The 19463-nt window shown below is 35.3% G+C and overlaps 1 protein-coding gene and 1 non-coding gene across 2 annotated transcripts in view; both read left to right on the top strand.

Moving 5' to 3' along the window:
- The window catches only part of GUCY1A1 (guanylate cyclase 1 soluble subunit alpha 1), an 825102-nt gene that overhangs the window by 229792 nt on the left and 575847 nt on the right, over positions 1-19463 (top strand). The window lies entirely within an intron of this gene.
- LOC126004708 (U6 spliceosomal RNA) lies at positions 18726-18831 on the top strand. Its single transcript, XR_007493971.1, has one exon. It is a non-coding gene; the product is annotated as a U6 spliceosomal RNA (small nuclear RNA).

Below are 19463 nucleotides of genomic sequence, written 5' to 3'. Positions count from 1 at the left end.
GAGAGCTCAAGTTATTCAGGGTTTTTGGCACTATTCACACTGACCTTTGTAATATTTTATGCCAATAATTTCTTTATTAGGGCCATGTTCCTAATCTAGTCCTGCCCACTCTTCTTTTGTCCCTGTCATTGTCAAACTCCAGCGTTGCTTCTCAGAGCAGAAAATCACAGTTGAGATAGAAGTAGTATAGACAAGTTTGTTACTCCAGGCTGTATAAGGGAAATTGAGAAACATGCTTTGCAAATTACTGCTTTCCTAATCTTGCTGAAAAGGTAAAATTTATAGGTGTCGGGGGTTTCTGCACACTTGGAAAGTACTATTAGTTTGTTTGCTGCCAGGAAATTAATTGCACTTGTTCTACACAGCTATGAAGTTCACCCATGCTTCTGCTGTTTCAGAAAATGAAGGATATTTCTCCATTTCTAAGGGTCTGCTCCTTTGCCTTCTTCAGGGTACAGTGCTTGGATCATAAACAGAAATACCTGGCAGCAACCTAATGGGCCCTCTTTGTGGCAGTTTCTTTCAGGAAGCTCTGAAGCAAGAATTCCATAACTCTAGAGTCAGAGTTGCAATGATTGACTCAAATCGTTAAGGCAGGAAGACAAGGCAACTCATGATTGAAGAATTGAAGTGTAAAGCACAATTACTTGATAATAATCACACAACTCCTTCCTGGGTTCATGTTCCCAAGACTTTTGGTCCATCCCTATAGAACCCAAGAGACATGTTTCATCAGGGCTTATTTATTCTGGCATGGTACTTGTATTTCTTATACTATGGCCACTAAGGAAATGCTTCAGTTTAGCTTTGCTTCTTGTTTTTTGTTTACCTTCTTCCACAGTCCCTCCAAGGAAAGAGTTAATTATTTATTACAGCTGCCAGAGCTGGAAACAAGGCTTAGCTCCCAGTTTATTAGCAGGAATGAGTGAGCTACTATTGCTGCAGGTTGGCATTTGTGTAAGACCTTTTCTTCTAAGATCTGGCTAGATTGCTTTCCCCTCCTCATCTTTTGTATAATTTTTATACCCTTCTGCTCAGGAATTTATACCTGCATCCACTAAGTTCCTATTCCTTTGTCTACTGGATTGTTAGACTTTGTTAGCTCACAGTTAAAATTTAATTTTAGAATATGAGTCCTAAGAATGAAAATCTCCAGCTTTACTCCAAAAGGTCTTACTGATACAGCAGTCAAATATTGGAATTAATTAAATACCAATGAATTGTAAAGAAATACTTGCTTCTGTTTTATGCTGATCAAATGAACTCATCCCAAATTAAGATCTAAATTCAAAATGTAAAACTCCAATAAACTATTGAGAGAGGGTTTCCCTTATTTTATCCTACACATTATGTTTTGCTTGAATCCTCTTAGATTTTTGCTCAAATTTGAAGGTGCAGTGTAGTATGACTCCGGGTACCAGACTACAGGGAATTTATTGATAAACTCTGTTGTTTACAAGTCTCTCTAAAAAGGTGCTTCCCTATTACTTCCTATAAGAACTGCTTGCATGGCCATCCATGTGGGATGTGAGTCTGCCATCTTCTGATCTATCAGCTAATAACTGACCTAATAAAACTCTTTCTCAACCACGACTCTGGCTTTCAATGGATTAGCCCCATCAAGTAGGTTGAAACTGCTCTAGAGTTTGTACTGTCTTTCCTATCAAAGTTCCTAGGAAATAGAGGTGAGTATTGAGATTGTCTCAAATATTATTTTTGTCTGTTTTTGAACCACACCCAAGTTTGCTCAGAGTTTACTCTTGGCTCCGCATCAGGAATCATTCCTGGTGGGATTTTGAAGACCATATAGGGTGCCAGGGATTGATATTGAGTGTGCAAGACAAGCTCCTTCTCACTGTTCTAACTCTATCAATCAAGTCTCAGACATTCCTGAACTCTGATTATAATAATTTTTGAGTAAAATATAGCTTTGTAGAGCGTATAACAGCTGCTTCTTTTCTTAATTTACTGACTTTATTTTGCTTACTTTTGTGGAACATTTTATAATTCTATTCTCAGAAGCATCATTTTCACTATTATTGCTACTTGGTTCTTTTGCGGGGAGGGAGTGGTGATGTGCCACATCCAACAATGCTCAGGAAACACTTTTAGTGGGGCTCAGGGAACATTAAGGGGTCTTAGAAATAGAACCCTGGTCAAACGTGTGGAAGGAAATCACCTTATCATTGTACGATGACTCTGTTTCCCATTATCATTATTATTATGACCATCATTTGTATAGTTTAGGTTACATGTTTACTATAGTGTTAAAGTTTATGAAATTGAAATACAAATTGCCCTACTGTCACCTATAATTCACCTCATTTTTCCCCTCACCAAATTACCAACTGTTTGTTAATCTTAATTTTGTCAAAAATCTGCCATTGTTTGATGCTACTTATTCCTTTGCATTGTTTCTCTATATTTCACAGATGAATGAGTTCAGACTGCATGTCTATTTCTCTCTGACTTATTTAACATAATACCCTCTAGTCCTACACCAGTTGCAATGAGCAATAAGACTTTATTTTTACTACATCTTCAAAGTATTCCATTGTATATATTTAACATGTCTTTACTTACTCTTAAATAGAAATAATATTAATCTGGTGATCTTATTCTATTTCAGTCTACATTTCCTTGCCTCTTACTCTTACTATACCCCATCCCTTAATTTCCTATCTTTAAATTAAATAACTGTAAGTGGGTTCTTTTTAGGTTCTTTTTTAGAACTAAAATGATACTGAAATGATTTTTCCTGTGATATCAGACTCATTTAATAAAGAAATGTATTTTTATCTTCACTTTAAATCTTCCCTCCAAGTTTCCCATGCAGCTCAGTCTTACTTATTCTTTTTTGTTTGTTTGTTTGTTTTTGGGTCACACCTGATGATGCTCAGGGGTTACTCCTGACTATGGGCTCAGAAATTGCTCCTGGTTTGGGGGACTATATGGGACATGAGGGGGATTGAACCGCGATTCGTCCTAGGTCAGCCATGTGCAAGGCAAACTCTCTACTGCTGTGCCACTGCTCTGGCACCAGTCTTACTTATTTTTAAATTAAATACATTTTCTGACATTAAAAAAGAGTTTTATATGACACAAAGTTGAGAATAAAAGAAGACACTGAGTTAAACAACCCAAAATATTTAGGAAGACTTTTAAAATAAAAGTTTCATATAAAATGTGCTAGTGTCAAAGAAAATACATCAAGCCATTTCTAATCCTTACTGATAGTCTTTTCAATAACTAAGGTTATTCCATATTTTTAAAAGAATAAGGCTTGTACTATTCTGAAAGGAGCTTAATGTTTTTGTGAATAACATAATTAAAGATTCGCATCAATGACTTAATCTAGGTCACTGCTTTATAAAAAGTTCAGAAAGAAACATTTATTCAGGAGTCACATACAAGGGAGAATGAAAAAGGTAATGATGGTTTTGACTTGGAGCTGTGGGTTACAGAGCCAGAGGGGAAGGCTGGAACGGATCCAAGCTAGACACAATGACGCTGCATGGAACTTCAGGCTAAACAGGTAGGACAAAAACTGGATGAAAAAAAGAGAGAAATATGTGATGGAAACTTGAAGCTCTTCAGGATTAGTATCTTGGATTCAACTTCAATACTATATAGTGGAAGCAGAGAGCTCAACACCTGGAGAATGACAGATCCCTGAAGGGAATGAAAGGGAATTTAGCACCTGCTCTGTGTAAGTCACAGCATAAAGCCTTTGATCAATCCTTTAATCTCTATATTATTCAGTGAGGAATTCTGAATCTCATTTGATAGATAAGAGATGTGATATGAAGGTGCCAAACATCACACTGGGTTTAAGGGATAAAATGACAATTTAACATATTACATGTCTGGTGACTGGTGACTCCATGACTATTAAGAACACACATTTTGCCTGTGGGAGGCCCAGGTTTAATCATTGGTTTCTCTGAAATTCTGGTAGAGCCTCCTCCAAACAAGTAATACTTAGGTGTCTTTCTCCAAGGACTCTTGATATCCTTCCGTCCTTCAATGAAGAGACCCTCTTGCTGGGAAGAGGCATTGCACTTTCTTCCTAAATACCAAGAGGAGTTTGGGAGCTTGATGTTGGAGCAGTTTAATAACATAACACCTTCACAGAGGCTAAAATTAGAGCTTCAAAATCACAAGTTTCTTTCTTTCTTTTTTTCTTTCTTTCTTTTTTTTTTTTTTTCTGTTCCATTGTGCAGCTTTTAGGCTGGGTTGCATGGGATTTTTTGTGCAGATTCTCTGTAATTCGGAGGTACTAACCCTGAGGAAATATTTTTTCCTATGACACATCCTTACTTGCTTGAGGTTTGCCCTGTCTGTTGAGACCTGGTGCTGAATGTCTGTTTCCTGCATCACCTCCTGAATATCTCTATTCCATGGATAAGTCAACGAGAACAACAAACTGCCAATGTAAAATTATCTCTTCTAATTCAAATGATTATTTGGAGAACTTTCTGTGGGGAGGTTTATTTAGGTTACTGGGCTGCTCAGAAGCTTCTCCTGGCTCATTGCTTGGAGACTGCTTTTGGTAGTGCTTGAGAAACAGTGCTGTGCTGAGAATCAAACCTGGATCTTCTGCCCACAAAGCATGTGCCCAGCCCTCTTTCTAGCTTGTGAGGATTTAATGCATTTAATTCTATATAGTACTGCTGTTGTTTTTTTATAATTTTATGTTTGGGAGCTCTTTCTCAAGGGTATCTTGTGTTTTGATGTGTTTTGACAGAGATACAAACTGCCCTTTATTCGGAACTATCTTTAAGGTTTTATAAAGCAGTCTTGAAAAGTAGGACTTTTCTTTCAAAATTTAAAATAAGCAAGCATATTTTCTGTTGAGTTTGTGCCTTTTTAATTGAGGGGAAAATGTTGTAGTTATTAAGGTTGCATGTTTACAACAGTGTGTTTATGTTTGTGGTGTTGAAGAGCTACTGCAACTCATTGCCAGAGGATGCCTAATATGCTCCACCCAAGGCTTTGTTCCTTCCTTTTTTTTTTTTTTTTTTTTTTTTTTTTTGGTTTTTGGTTTTTGGGCCACACCCAGCGTTGCTCAGGGGTTTCTCCTGGCTATCTGCTCAGAAATAGCTCCTGGCAGGCACGGGGGACCATATGGGACACCGGGATTCGAACCAACCACCTTTGGTCCTGGATCGGCTGCTTGCAAGGCAAACGCTGCTGTGCTATCTCTCCGGGCCAGGCTTTGTTCCTTCTTATCCATCTTCTCATTCCTTTCTCCCTTTATAACCCCACTCTGTTTGGAAATCTCAGTTTTGTAATTCAGAACCAAGTGTTATCTTCATTCATTATGGCCTGTTATCTCGCCTGGTTTAGTTCCCTATAGATAAGCATCTGGTCTCCCTGACTTTTGCAAACATGATCTCTGCTAGATCCACTCAACTTATAGTAAATTGAGAGATTTTTTTTCTTAGAATTTCACAGTTTTGGGGGCTGGAACGATAGTGCATCGGTATGGTGTTTGCCTTGCACTTACTTGGCTGACCCAGGACGGACATCAGTTCGATCCCCTGTAAACCATATGGTCCCAGAGCCAGGAGCGATTTCTGAAGGCATAGCCAGAAGTAACCCCTGAGAGTCACCGGGTATGCCCCCTTCCCCCAAAAAACCCAAACAAACAAACAAACAGACAAAAAAAGAATTTCACAGTTTTCATATTATATATGCATGTATATGTATATACTATAAAATGTATATGTATATACATATCAATTTATTTGTCATTGGATATTTGGGTGGTTTTTATATCCTCACTACAATACTGAGTGCTGCATAGGCTAGCATTTATCTGCTCTAAATACATGTTTATGTTCTTGGGTTCAGTGCCAAAAATTGGGATTGCTGGGTCATATGAAAGTTCTCATTAGTTTAAAAGTCTTCATACTTCTTTTTCTATGCCAAGTATCTCTCATCTGTGAAGTATAAGCATATACATGGCTGATCAGAAAAGATAGTTTTCTCTCTTCTAATTCAAAACCATCCTATATGTAGCTCTTTGTTAAGGCGCATTTACATTCCTTCTTGAGACCTTGTATATGGGGGAAAAATGCTGCTGCAGTGTCTGAGTAAATAATAGTGTTCTTTGTTACTGACCCATGAATCTTGTGTCTTCTGTCAGCTTTCCCACATTGCATGTTGACTTGTTACTTTGTGTTTGAGGTAAGACTTCAGATAATTTGTAATTCTTGCTGAAATAGTTCGTTGAGCAAGATGATGATATGACTGAACTGAAAACCATCAGAACATTTGTATAGAGATACTCCTTGCTTAACGACCTACCTGTTTAGTGACCGCTCGCACTTACGACCATCTCTTCACCATTATTTTATTTTATTTTAATATTCTTTTTCCATCTTGTACACTCTACAGTATATCACTGTGGTTTTTGGTGCTTTAATGTACCTACTTTACTAACTTTATGTTCTGTAATACATTGCAGTACTGTGTGTAAATTACACAACCTATGCAAATTAAAACAAATTTAAATTTGATCTTTCTCATTATTTTACTTATTCAGAATACTGACAAGTACTGTGTATATACTGTACTACTGTATACAGTAATGCAGTCCCTCACTTAATGACCAATTCGCTTAATGACCAACGGAAGGAACTTGGTCGTTAAGTGAGGAGTATCTGTATTCCACTAGTGTTTAAAAATAATAGCTTAGCAAGGATAAAACTGAGGTCTAACAATTTTATGAGCTTGAATATATTAGATGTTATTTAGAAATAGATAATAAATTTACACTAAATATATATTTGCATATATATCTATTATATATATTTACTTCTTAGTAGCAAAATTTTTAAAATTTTCACTTGTCATCTGTGTGAATACTAAATTTGAAATGCATGGAAATAAAAGATAGCTTATGAGGGGATGAAGAAATATACAGCAAAAAGGGTGCTTTTTCTTGCACTTGGCCAGTTCGAGTTTGATTGATTCCCAGTTTATAATTTGGTCCTCTGAATACAAGTCGTGATAATTTTGAGTGCAGAGCTAAAACCCTGAGTATCTATGGGTATGCCACATCCCATCCACAAAAATGACACTTCATCAAAAATATAAACAGAACATGCAAAACCAGAAAACACTGAAGCCTTGGGCATCTTCTTCCTAAATGGCAATGAAATGAATTAAGGAAAGTCTCCCCAACTCAAACCTTACGTAAAGCTCTCTTTTAACTAACACATATTAATTGTTAAACAGAAGTAAATGCAACCCACCATTTCCTTTACTCAGTACACAAAGGATGCTATGGCCAGCACATAGTTAAATATTTACAAAATTTATCAACTTGACTGGGGGAAAACTAGTTTCTGGATAGAGAAAGATAGTGTGAATGAAGAATTTGTGAAAGACTGGCAAAACATATTTCTGAGAAAAGGCTTCTGGTGCAAGTATGATTTAACAATAGGGTAATCAAGTTTTTCAAAGAACATAAAATGTCTCTGAACCATTCTTATCATCTAACAGCAGGAGAAAGGGGGAGTTGCTGTAAATAAACCCTATCTATGCCTGTGGATATACCTACATCACCCTCCTATTTGCAGAGCTATATTGGACCATGCTATCTAGGCCTGTGGCTACCACTGATAAGCTAGTGTTCAACCAGCTGGGATGGTCAAATCTTGAGTCTGGGACCATAGCTACTCTGCAGAACTCTATTTTGTTTCTAAATCTGTGTATTTCATCAGAGTCTGACTGCCAGACAGACTCCACTCACAATACACAGCTGAGGTACACTGGTACCACTGGAACCACTGGTGATCAGTCATCAAACCCTAGGCCTAGGTGGTTTCCTTGTGTAGCTGAGGATTCCTTCCAGGACTCATTATTTTGTATTAGTTTCCAACTCTTATGTATTATTGGTTTTCATTATCTTTTGTACTAATGGTTATTTTTTTCTTAATTTTTATTCTTCTAAACCACGGCCCTAATCTCTTGTTTCTATGTGAAGCTTCATTTTTATGATCATATATTTGCACACACATTAAAAAAGAAATAGGCCCCAAGTGAAATCATTCATGCATAATGAGTCTCACCAATATGAAACCTAAACATATATACTGTATATATATATATATATATACATATATATATATATATATATATATATATATATATATATATATATACACTTTACTTTGAGCTTCTCCTCAAAGTGAAATTTAAAACCAGTTAATTGAAATTTCCTGATTATCACTTATGGGAAAATCTGTTTAACAAATTTCCTAATAATTGCCCCAAAGGAAGATGATGTTACCAGAAACAATCATTCCTTTCTTCTGATAGTAGTTTTGTCCCACCCTGTTCTAGACCATTCATATTATACAACCTTTTGTTGAAATTTGCTGCTTCCTCCTGAGATACTGCCAAGGTCAAAAACTTTCTAATAAAGCTAATTTAATATTAAAATTTATTGATATATTTTGTTTTAAACTCACACACATGTGTATATGTAAAATGCTTATATATACATAAAATTATTTGCAAATATATACTGCTAAACAGCTTTGTTCAAATAGATCCAATAATATACAGAAGTATCCTTTATCATTTATTTTAATTGGTCTCCACTCTTCCTCTCAAAAGTGTCCACATTTGGATTTCCAACCCAGGGAGAAATTTTCTCTTGCTTTAGACATCATATATATAGAACAGAACGTATATATTATTTTGTGGCTAAGCTTTTTGATTTAGAAATGTATAAATATTTACATATATAATGTGGATCAATATTTTCGCTCATACTCATTGGTAGAATATCTACATACAACACCAGGATTTTTGTAAAAAGTTGCTATGATAGCAAAAATTAACACCAGCTAAAATGACTAAAATGTGAGAAAGAAAAAAGAAAGGAAGGGAGGATGGAGGGTGTGGCAAGGTTTTGTCTTTTTCTTTCATAAGCACAGTAAATATGGGGAAATTAGAAAGGGAATTCCCTTGGTTTTCTCCACTTTTTAAGTATATTGTCATGGGAATGACTACAAGCTCTAGACAGGCTCGTTGACGAACCCCAAGGTCCATTTTGATGTCAGGAAATGTTCTCCTAGGTTGTGGCTGACAAAAACAGTCCTGGTAATTGGAGATCTTGGTATTAGCACAGGTCATAGGACAAAGTCTAGTATGGAGTCTTTTTTTATGGTTCTTTGAGTTCTGCTGTTTCATAGTTGTTGTAGTCAGTCTTCTGTAATTAGTGATCTTGTTTTTTGCACAGATCCTAGGATTAAGCCTAGGGTATTATCTTTCCTTGTAGTTCCAGAAGTTCTGTTCAGTCACGCTTGTCAAAGTTAGACCTCTGGAATAAGAGAGCTTGGTTTTTGTATAAATTCTAGGCCAAAGCCTAGGCTAGGGGCTTTCTTATTGGTCCCAGGAAAAGTTCTGCTTAGTTGTGGTTGTCCAAGTCAGTCTTTTGTAATTAGTGATCTTGGGTTTTGCACAAGTACGAAGTGTCTTTTAATTTCATCTTACCATTAGTGATGAGGTAGGGCAGTCTGCTCTTAGATCAAGTTGTTGCTGTTTCCTTGTCAGGGTGTCATATCAACTTGGTGCCGGCTGGTGCCATAGTGGTATTTGGGACTCCCCTGGGGGAGTTTGATTCCTGGTACTATTGCAGGGAACTGTGTTGGTTTTACAGTTAGGATCTGGGATTCGGGATTGGATGTTTGCTGTCCAATCACATGGAGTCTAAGTTGAGTCCTTATGACAAATGTTCATGGTATGAGGTACCCTCATATTATAAAATTTATGAGTTATTATACCTAGTAGATAAGATCTTATTTATATTTTTATTTTTTATTGTGCCCATGCAAAAGAGAACATTGATCAGGCCCAAACACCAAACCCAAAGTCATCAACAACAGAATCAAGTTACCCAATCTACATCAAGATATATACAAAAAATACCACCGACACTAGCAGTCCAGGGAGCAAAGTGGGGAGGTATGGGATGTATGCGGGGAACAGGGGTGGAGGTATAACAACACTGGTGGTGGGAATGGCCCTAATTCACTGTCATTTTGTACATTAAATATAACTGTGGAAGACTTGTAATTCACATTGGTCACAATAAATTAAAAAAATTTTACTATGATGCTGTAATTACAGTGGTGCCACTTCTACTACAGGGAAAATATTAATCAAGAGAGAAAAAAGAAAGGAAGATAAAGACCTTCACTAGCCAATCACTTGGAAGATATGAACCAGCATTACTTGAGAATCATCTTTGTTATAAGAACCAGTTTATATAAGAAAAGAATAAAGATATATATCTACATATTTGTCTATACATACATTTGTGTCTATATATATGCATATATATACATATATATATATATATAATGGCAGTGTTTAGGGTTTAATTCTGGTTCTGTTTTCAGGGAGTAAGATACTTGCCTTGAATGTGGCTGACCCAGCTTCACTCCTACGTACCCCCAGATGTTCTTCCAAATCCTGCCAGTAGTGATACCTGAGTCTAGAGCCTAGAATAAGCCCTACATACAATTAGGTTTGCCCCCCTCCCACCAAGAAATGAACAAACAAACAAAAAAACCAAATTTCTTTGATTTGCTTCTCTGATTCATATTCAGATATATTTATAAATCTAACGGAAGACTTGTGATGATGGGTTTAGTTGGCATCTTTTCTGCTTTTCCTTAGCTTTTGTGAGACAAAATAAGAGGAAAAAAAGAGAAAGTCTTTCAATTTGTAATACCTCCACCTCAAGAAGAGTTCAGTTCTTAATTCCCTTTGGGTCTGTTTCAAAATCAGAATTAAAATGATGCTGAAGAGTCATCGTAGTGAAATTGAATCATCTAATTTCCTATGAACTGGGCCAAAACCAATACTTTTAATAAACTATTAAGCAAATTATTACTTGAGAACTGGTGGCTGTGGACTATTAGCTAGAAGATATATACTTCCCTTTTCATATTTTGTAGGACGTCTGTAAGAGTTAGGCATAGCCAAAAATAGGTAAGGCTAACACTAATCAATGCTTAAAAACAAACAAATAAGAAAAAAAACTTTTTTCCTCTTTCTCTTTTCCTCCCGTAAAAGTCCTTGACTTTGCCCCTTCTTGGGGGATGTTTTAGGTTTTTAATATGAATATGTTTTGTTTTATTTTCCCTAGGTCTTTTGTGCCAAACTCACTAGCTTACTTTTGAAGGGGTTGCTATTGGTCTGGCTTAGAGGTAAGGGGTGAGGGAAGGATATGGGGTGCCTAGAGGGTGAACTGTATGCAAGGTAAGCACTTGACCCACTGTACTCTCTCTCTAGACCTTCTACTTAAATCTATACTCTGTAATTGTTTAAATCCAAATATATGTACTTTGTCATCTTTTGATGTTTTAAGCTAACACTTTATAGTTTATTGCTAGCAGATATTGTGCTGTTTTTAATATTACTCTACTATGGATAATCTTTATTGCAAGAATAATTTCATGCATGTCTTTTAGGGGGAATACATAAATCACTCTGCTGGATATATAATAGGAAATGGGACTGTTGGGTGCATTATATCAATTTTATAGATAATTTTATGTCCACATTAAATAACATATCCAGGTATGTCTTTGAGAATGGATAAAAGTAGCATTTACATTAGTGAACTTAGTAAAGAAGCTTGACTTACACAAAATGTATGGGTGCCTTTCAAAATGTTTAGGACCTACTAGGATGAAAGGGATTTAATAAGTAATCCCCCCCCCCTTATTTCCTGTGTGCCTATCTGTTGGGCCATTTTATTTGATGCTCTCTGTGTCCTAGAATCAGATCGAAATTGTCAATATGCCAGGTTCTCAGTTTTTTTACACTTAAATCAGTGACTTTTATGTATTTCCAGCTTCAGAGGCAGGTTTTTGAGTTCTTGGAAGCTTGTGAGTCAGTTCTTATAATTATCTCTCTTTCTCTTTTCTATTTCTCATATCTTTCTGATCTACCTGTGTTTTATTAGGTTACTAAAGACAATATCTGTGCTCAGTTTAATGCATTATATATAAAGTATTCAATCTTATCAATAAAATGTGGCAGCTTTGCTTTGTTTAATATTATCAAAATTTTGCATTTTAAAAGTCTGTCCTCTTCCATTGTAGCATTCATTTGCTTTTGTTTGATATTTAATGAGGTTATCACCTTTTAAAATTTTCATTCAAGTTTTTGGCCACTTGCAGTACTGGTATTGTACATTTTCATGTTTTATGTCCACAGTCCCAGTTTCCTATCCTTTTAATACTTGTTCTTTAAGTATTATTATTCTGTCCAATTTACTCTATGTATGTAGGTATGTACAAATAAATATGTATATATGCATTTACATTTAGTTGTGTCTAATTTGAAGCTAGAGTCATAGTACTGTGGGTACTCTGTTTGCTTTGAATGCGGCTGACCCAGAGTCAATATTGGCATCCCTGAGCCCTTCCGGGAGTGATCCCTGAGTGCAAAGTCAGGAGTAAGTCTTGAGCACCTCTGGGTGTGGCCTAAAAGACAAAAATAAATAAAACTCAGCGGTAGCTAACTTGATGTTAATGTTACTGATTCTTAGTTTCTGTTGCTCCATTTTTCGATTTTTATTTTAGCATTGTGTATTCAGACATACTATTGGATTTATTGTTACTTTTAGAATAGCAATTTTCTTTGAATCAGCTAAAACCTTATTTGTCAGAGTTCTTTCTTTCTGATGATGCCCAATATTTTAACAACAAACAAGGAAGAAAATAATAACAAAAATTATCCAATTGATTTTGAACTTTGAAATTTTTATTATTGTTTCAGGTACACTAGTACAAAAGAATTTTTTTATCTGAAATTCACAGAAAATTGCCATGTGCTACTTTATCGTGCCACATTACTTACTTATCACCACTCAACCCAAGTAACTTTAGAAATATCTGTTTAGTTTCTCTTTCATTAATTCTTCGGTAGCTTCTTAGCCATGCTCTAGAAATAGAACATATTTAAATAATTAATATTTAAATAGGACATATTTAAATGGGAAAAGGCTATTGAATATTGTGTTTGATCTTAATTTCTAAGGCCTGCACACAATTGGAACTATCTGTTTTCTCTAGAAAATGAACATTTTTTTCTCATTGCACAAGTAACTATCATAGAAATCCAGATTGGCTGGGATTCAAAATTTATATCCATTAAAGAATCAATTTCTGATTTGTGAGTATATTAATAGCAACAACAATGATAATGGTAGACAATAAAATGTTGAGCACAAATGTGTCTCTGAAATATTTTATTTTATTTAGTTTTTAGGTTTGGGGCCATACACAGTGGCACTCAGGGTGACTTCTGACTCTGTGCTAAGACATCACTCCTGGCTTGGAGGACCACATGGGAAGCCAGGGTTCAAACCCAAGTCAGTTGCGTGCAAGGCAAACACCCTACCTGCTGTGCTATCATTCTGTCCAACAATATTTTAATCATATTTTCTGAATAGATAAATTCTCACAGCAGTTTGAGATAGATATTACCATTTTTACCATTTAGTGGGCTGAGACTCCAAGGCAGTTCTCAAGATATCTAGTGACTCCACCAATGATTCTTGGCCAATGAGGCAATGGAAAGTCCTAGGTTACAGTGCTGTGTGAGCCCTTTAGTCTTGAGGATTTCTCCGTAGAGGTACTTCCTGGGAACCTCTAGGACCACACCTGATTGTATTCGGAGACCTCTAGGGCTGTGGCTAGTGATACTCTAGGAATGATGTTCATGTGGTGGTGACAGACCCCTGTTAAGAACCTATGTCCTAACCCCTAATTGCTGCGCCCCTAATTTGTAGACTCCACCTCCTTATTAAGATAAAATTTTTATTAACTTGAATGAAATGTCTATTTAGGCCCAAAATACAAAGCTGCAAAGAATTGAGAGAACCTTTTCTGCTCTTATAGATCACCATTGTGTCTAGCGCTGAATAATCACTCCAGAGCCACAAAAGAAACATGAGATATTGATCAATTTGCCACTTGTGTGCACATCACATATTCATCACTTAAATTAATCAATGTTTTCATTAAATTCCATTATATTTTGAAATGAGAGGAGTGGGGGACTATTCTGTCCACTGCCCCCAAGAGCCATCTGGACATCCCATTGTCATGAAAGACCCTATTTCCAACAGTAATACTACAACATTTTTATGCTACAAAATTTCTACTCCAATTTTGAGGCACTTACAAATAAAAACATTCCTTGCCTTTCCCCCTGCTTTTTCAGTTCTTATTTAACAGAACATTTTAGAGTGAATGCATCAAAAGAGTCCTGTTTCAGCTTACTAACACTAAGAAAAAAAAAAACCTTTTAAGTCAGGTTATTTGAATAAAAATCTGCTGGAGATAGAAAAACTTTGGTTTAGAAGCAAATCCCAAAGAATTAGAATATAAATATATTATATCAGTCAGTTTCTTTTGGCACATTATCTACTTTTTATTTTAATCTGCTAGCAAAGAGATTTACTTGTAATCCTAAAAGCCATGAGTATGTTTACAGTGGACACACTGCCATCTTTGAGAATTACTAGCTTGATAATCAGTTATGTTTTTATAGCACCAATAAACAGAGGATGCTGCTTTGAACACTCCAGATCCCTTGTTGAGTTTTTGTTCCCTTCCTACTGGCTCCCTTCATACTATACAATGAAATACAATAGAGACGATATAGTTGCTTTTGTGCTGAGAGAAACACCTTCTCATTGGATTAGAGCATGGAAAGTCAAGAATACTGATACAAAATTTGCTCTTTCATAGTCCTTTTGTATCTCTGGTTTGTTTTGGGCAACAATACAGTACTTCTCCCTGGCTGTACTAGGTGGTGGAAGCCAGTGATCTTTAGCCACTATTGTACAACTTGAATCATTATGTAGACAGCTCAGATGTGGGCAGAATTGATGATACAGAATTGATAGTGAGTAGGACGCTATCATTGCATGCAGCAGACCCAGGTTTGATCCCTGGTACTCCATATGGTCCTCTGGGTCCCTCTAGGAGTGAGCAGAGTCCAGAGTAATTTTTGAGCACTGCCAGGTGTAGCCCAAAAATTGATATAAAAATGATAAATATGTGAGTGTGTGTGTGTGCGTGTGTGTGTGTGTGTGTGTGTGTGTGTTTAGACTACAGCAGTGGACAAACTCTGAGATCTTATCTCTGAACCAGCATTTATTTTTCTGCTCATGAATTTCAAAGTAGTGTTACTGAGTCAATCTCTTCTTATATTTGGGAATGTACTTTTTTTCTCATGATTTCTGAAGGCTTAATAGGGTGGAGACAGTAAGAAAGATTCTACTTTGTGGGTTTTATTAAGAAACCAACTATGGGGTGGAGGGCTCTCAAGCAGTGGGACCATTCTCAGTGATACTGAAGGCAGGGCCTGTGTTTCGGTACTAGGGTTGGCAATGTAGTATGAGTTGGGTCTTGCTACTCACTGTGCAGTGCTGCATTTCATTGGGATCAAGCTCATCATTTTATACATGCTAAGCAGGTGTTCCACCCCTTTGAGGTTTTGCCATTTTTTTGAGTTTTCTCCATTTTTGGAGATTCTTCAGCAGAGTTCACAACACACACACACACACACACACACACACACACACACACACGTGGAAGGAACATCAAGGAAGAGAGTCCAACTATTTGCTTATGAAGAGAGTTAAAACCTTGTTTCCTAGCAATTCAAACATTGTCATTCAATAGCTTTATCTTGAGGAAGCTGGGAACTCTACATTTTAGTTATTTGGAAGACATAAATATATTAGTTGAATTAAAATTAAAAGTAGAATATTTTATTTTTATCAGTGTCCTCTGTGTCTGAGATAATTTATAAAGGGTTTTTCAATAACAAGTTGAGGGATAATACAGAGGTTAAAGAACCAATCCTGTATGAAACCAACTTGGTTTTGATCCTTGGCACTGCATATGGCTTTCATCAGAAGTTGCCCCTGACAACAGATACAGGAGTAACCTTTGGTGGGCAACACTGAAAAAAAGAAAAAGAATTTCCCATGAAGACAAATGTGGGAAGAAGATCAATACCAAGATTACTATGGGAGCTTGAATCCAGTTGGATTGAAAGCTGAATAAAGACAAAAAGACAAATGTAATATCATAGAAACAATTCTCTAGTAGACCCATTTTTAGGCAGGGAATCAATGTACTTGTGTTACATTAAGGTTTTAATAAATAGTTTTTCTTTAAATTATATCTAATATATTCTATAAAATATAATGTACATCATATATTTTATGTTATTTATGTGTGTGTGTATTATATAATCTGACCTAGTTCCCAGAGAACAACAGATTTCAGGATAGTTCCAAATTGACATTTCTTTTACTATCTAGGTCATTTCACACTCTACGGAGACAATTTTATGCCGAGATTCAAAGATTTTTAATCTTATCAAGAAAAGTAATTTTTCAAAGTCATATTTTTAAGTATGTAAAACTTCCTCTGTTTTCAGAATGAAAAAATAAAACCTATGTTGCAGGTTCACTAAACAAAAACATATGCAGGATGCCATGTTCTTTCTCTTCAGTATAATTGACAGTATTACTGATAGAAATTACATTAAGTTTTTAAAAACTGGTTTCATTACTTTAGGTCGATACTTTATTTATTATGATTTGTCCAGATCAATTTTTAGTTGTTCTGAAGTTGAGTCAGAATTTATTTTAAAGTAGTTTTTTTAACAATTAGTTGAAGTTTGCAAATTTCTTTAAAAATATAATAATGTTCATTTTAGCATTATTCTTTGACATTTTTTAAGTTATTTTCGTGGTTTCTTTTTATTCTTCCAAATTTATACCAAATAAATACAAATTTCTGTTTCTATACCTTTTGCTTAAAAAGTAATATAACTTACTCTGGAAAATATTTTTATATTCTAGGTAAAAATATTTTGTAAGACTCCAACAAATGAGAAAGATGAAGTATATTTGAATCCTAATACACTACTGATTAAATCAGATTTTGTGCATGCCATTTTTTCTTAGTTTGTTTATATGTTGGCTACATAAAGTCTCAAATACTTTATTTCTAGATCACTTGGAAAGTTTACCCATTTGAGTAGATATTGCTAGAAAGATTATAATCATTTTAAAACAGTTATAAAATTGACTTATTGTTAGCAGCTATTCTATGGTTATGTGCAAGCAATATAGGTTTTACCAATATTTTAGATGACCATGATATAAATAAGAAACAGCCTGATGTTTGCAATTGACTATTACTAATTAGATATAGATAAAGAAAAATTTCTATACAATATGTGTTAAAATTAAGTTTATATGAAGGTCTAAACTTTAGGAAAAAGAATAAAATTGGATCAATCTTATTTTTCACTTTAATCTTGAATATGTTTTTGTTTATTTGATTTGATTTCATCATCTTTCTAGACTAATTTGTTCAAGAAAATACTAAAACTTGCTATCATAAATTGATTGCAAAAAACAATGCTAGTGGTCATTTATATAATGGTAATTTTATAAATGAACACATCATAATTAGGATTCAATATTCATATCATAATTTACTTGTAAATATAAGTAATATCATCATTATTATTATTATTCTTTAAGGTATATTATCCTTTAGAATCTGAAATGAACTTGAATTTACCAGTTCAGGGAAATTCCATCATAGATAGTTGACTCCAAATGAAGAAATGGTTAAATAATGTGGCTATTAAAGAAAACATTACAAATATACAATGTCAAAATAGAACAGTAATTTATGATAGGCAAAGTGTTAAAATAATTTTTATAAATAAATTACTTTGGAAACTTTGATCTTTGTTATGGACAACATGTTAAATGTTCATATTACAATGCTCATTTGTCAACTGTAATCAGAAATCAAAATAAAAGTGTTGCAAAATAATCAGGATATCTCAGTCACCTAATTAAGTAGAAATTTGACTAAAATAAGGTATGGCATATCTAATTAGGTTTAATTTAGACCAATTTACATGCAACTATTGTAAGTTTAAAGGACTTTTTGACAAATACAGATTTCACAATTTATTCATTCACTAATTTATTTATTACTGAGGCATTTTGCACGAAATCATTATTTTATTTTTTATTCTGTATGAACTTCTACTGTGCCCCTGGCCTGAAGGGAGGCCTTCTGGCCTGCATTCTAGACCTTCTAATCTCTGATATCTATGAGACCCCAACTAAATTAAGTCCCACAGAAATTGGCATATCCTCCTTTTTATGTTGCCTTTTACAGGATTTGTCACCACTTTTCTACATATATTTTAGATATTTGCCCTTTGCAATTAATTCTTAAAGAAGTTGGACTGGGGCCAAAATAATAGAGAGAAGGTAGGATGCTGGCCTTGCACATGGCTCACTGGCTTGGAACCTTGGCACCCCATATGTTCCTCAGAGCCTACCAGGCATGTCCCTGAGAGCAGAGCTGAGAGAGAGCCCTGAGCACAGCTGGGTGTGGCATCCCATCCCCCCCAAAAGAAGTTGGGTTAATTGACAATATATTCCATATTTGAAACAGTGAATCTGACCCCCTCCCATTTGTAACGTCTCAGAGTTTGGCAATAACTTCAGATGCAATTGAGGAGATGGTTTCTGTTTCTTCTATTAAAGCAAAATATCCAAAAGTGTGCTGGTAAATTTAGGAAACAGACAAAATATTTAGATGTCCACTCAGAAATTTATCTTAATTGCTGTGCTTGCTTCAGCAGCACATAATCTAAAATTGGAACTATACAGAGAAGATTTGCATGGTCCCTGCTCAAGGATGACATGCAAAACATGAAGCATTCTATATTTGTGGCAGAAGAGATAGTATAGCAGTAGGGTATTTGCCTTGCAGGCAGTCAAATCCAGGATAGATGGTGGTTCAAGCTTCCCATGTGGTCCTTGTGCCTGCCAGGAGCAATTTTTGAGTGCAGAGCCATGAGTAACCCTTGAGCACTGCCTGGTGTGACCCAAAAAAACCGAAACAAAACAAAAAAATTGAGAAATAAAAGAAAATTATCTTAATTGCTTTAGTAACTTGTTTTCCATTTTGAATAGTTTATTAAAGAAACCTAAAATATTTTTTGACTTTGTTGTTGTATAAACCTTGGGCCAAATCAGATTCCAATTGCATTATGTATGTGACTATCATTCATAAAATAATTAAATAAAAATTTAATTGAATAATTTTTCAAATGACCCCTCTATAACTTAAATTAAATGTTAAGGGGCAGGAGATCTAATGCAGAAGGCAATGTGTTTGCCTTACACTCAGCAGACATAGGTTAGATATCCAGCACCCTATATGATCTCCTGAGCCTTACCAGAAATGATGCTGGGCTGAAAAGACAGGAAGAAATAAGCTCTGAGCTATGCCAGGTGTGATCCCTCCCCCACACACACATTTAAATGCTACTAAATATTTAATATTAAGTAATAATGGTAT

Source organism: Suncus etruscus, chromosome 3 (assembly GCF_024139225.1).
Source record: "Suncus etruscus isolate mSunEtr1 chromosome 3, mSunEtr1.pri.cur, whole genome shotgun sequence".
Classification (NCBI taxonomy): domain Eukaryota; kingdom Metazoa; phylum Chordata; class Mammalia; order Eulipotyphla; family Soricidae; genus Suncus; species Suncus etruscus.
This window is presented reverse-complemented; position numbering and strand designations above follow the sequence as displayed.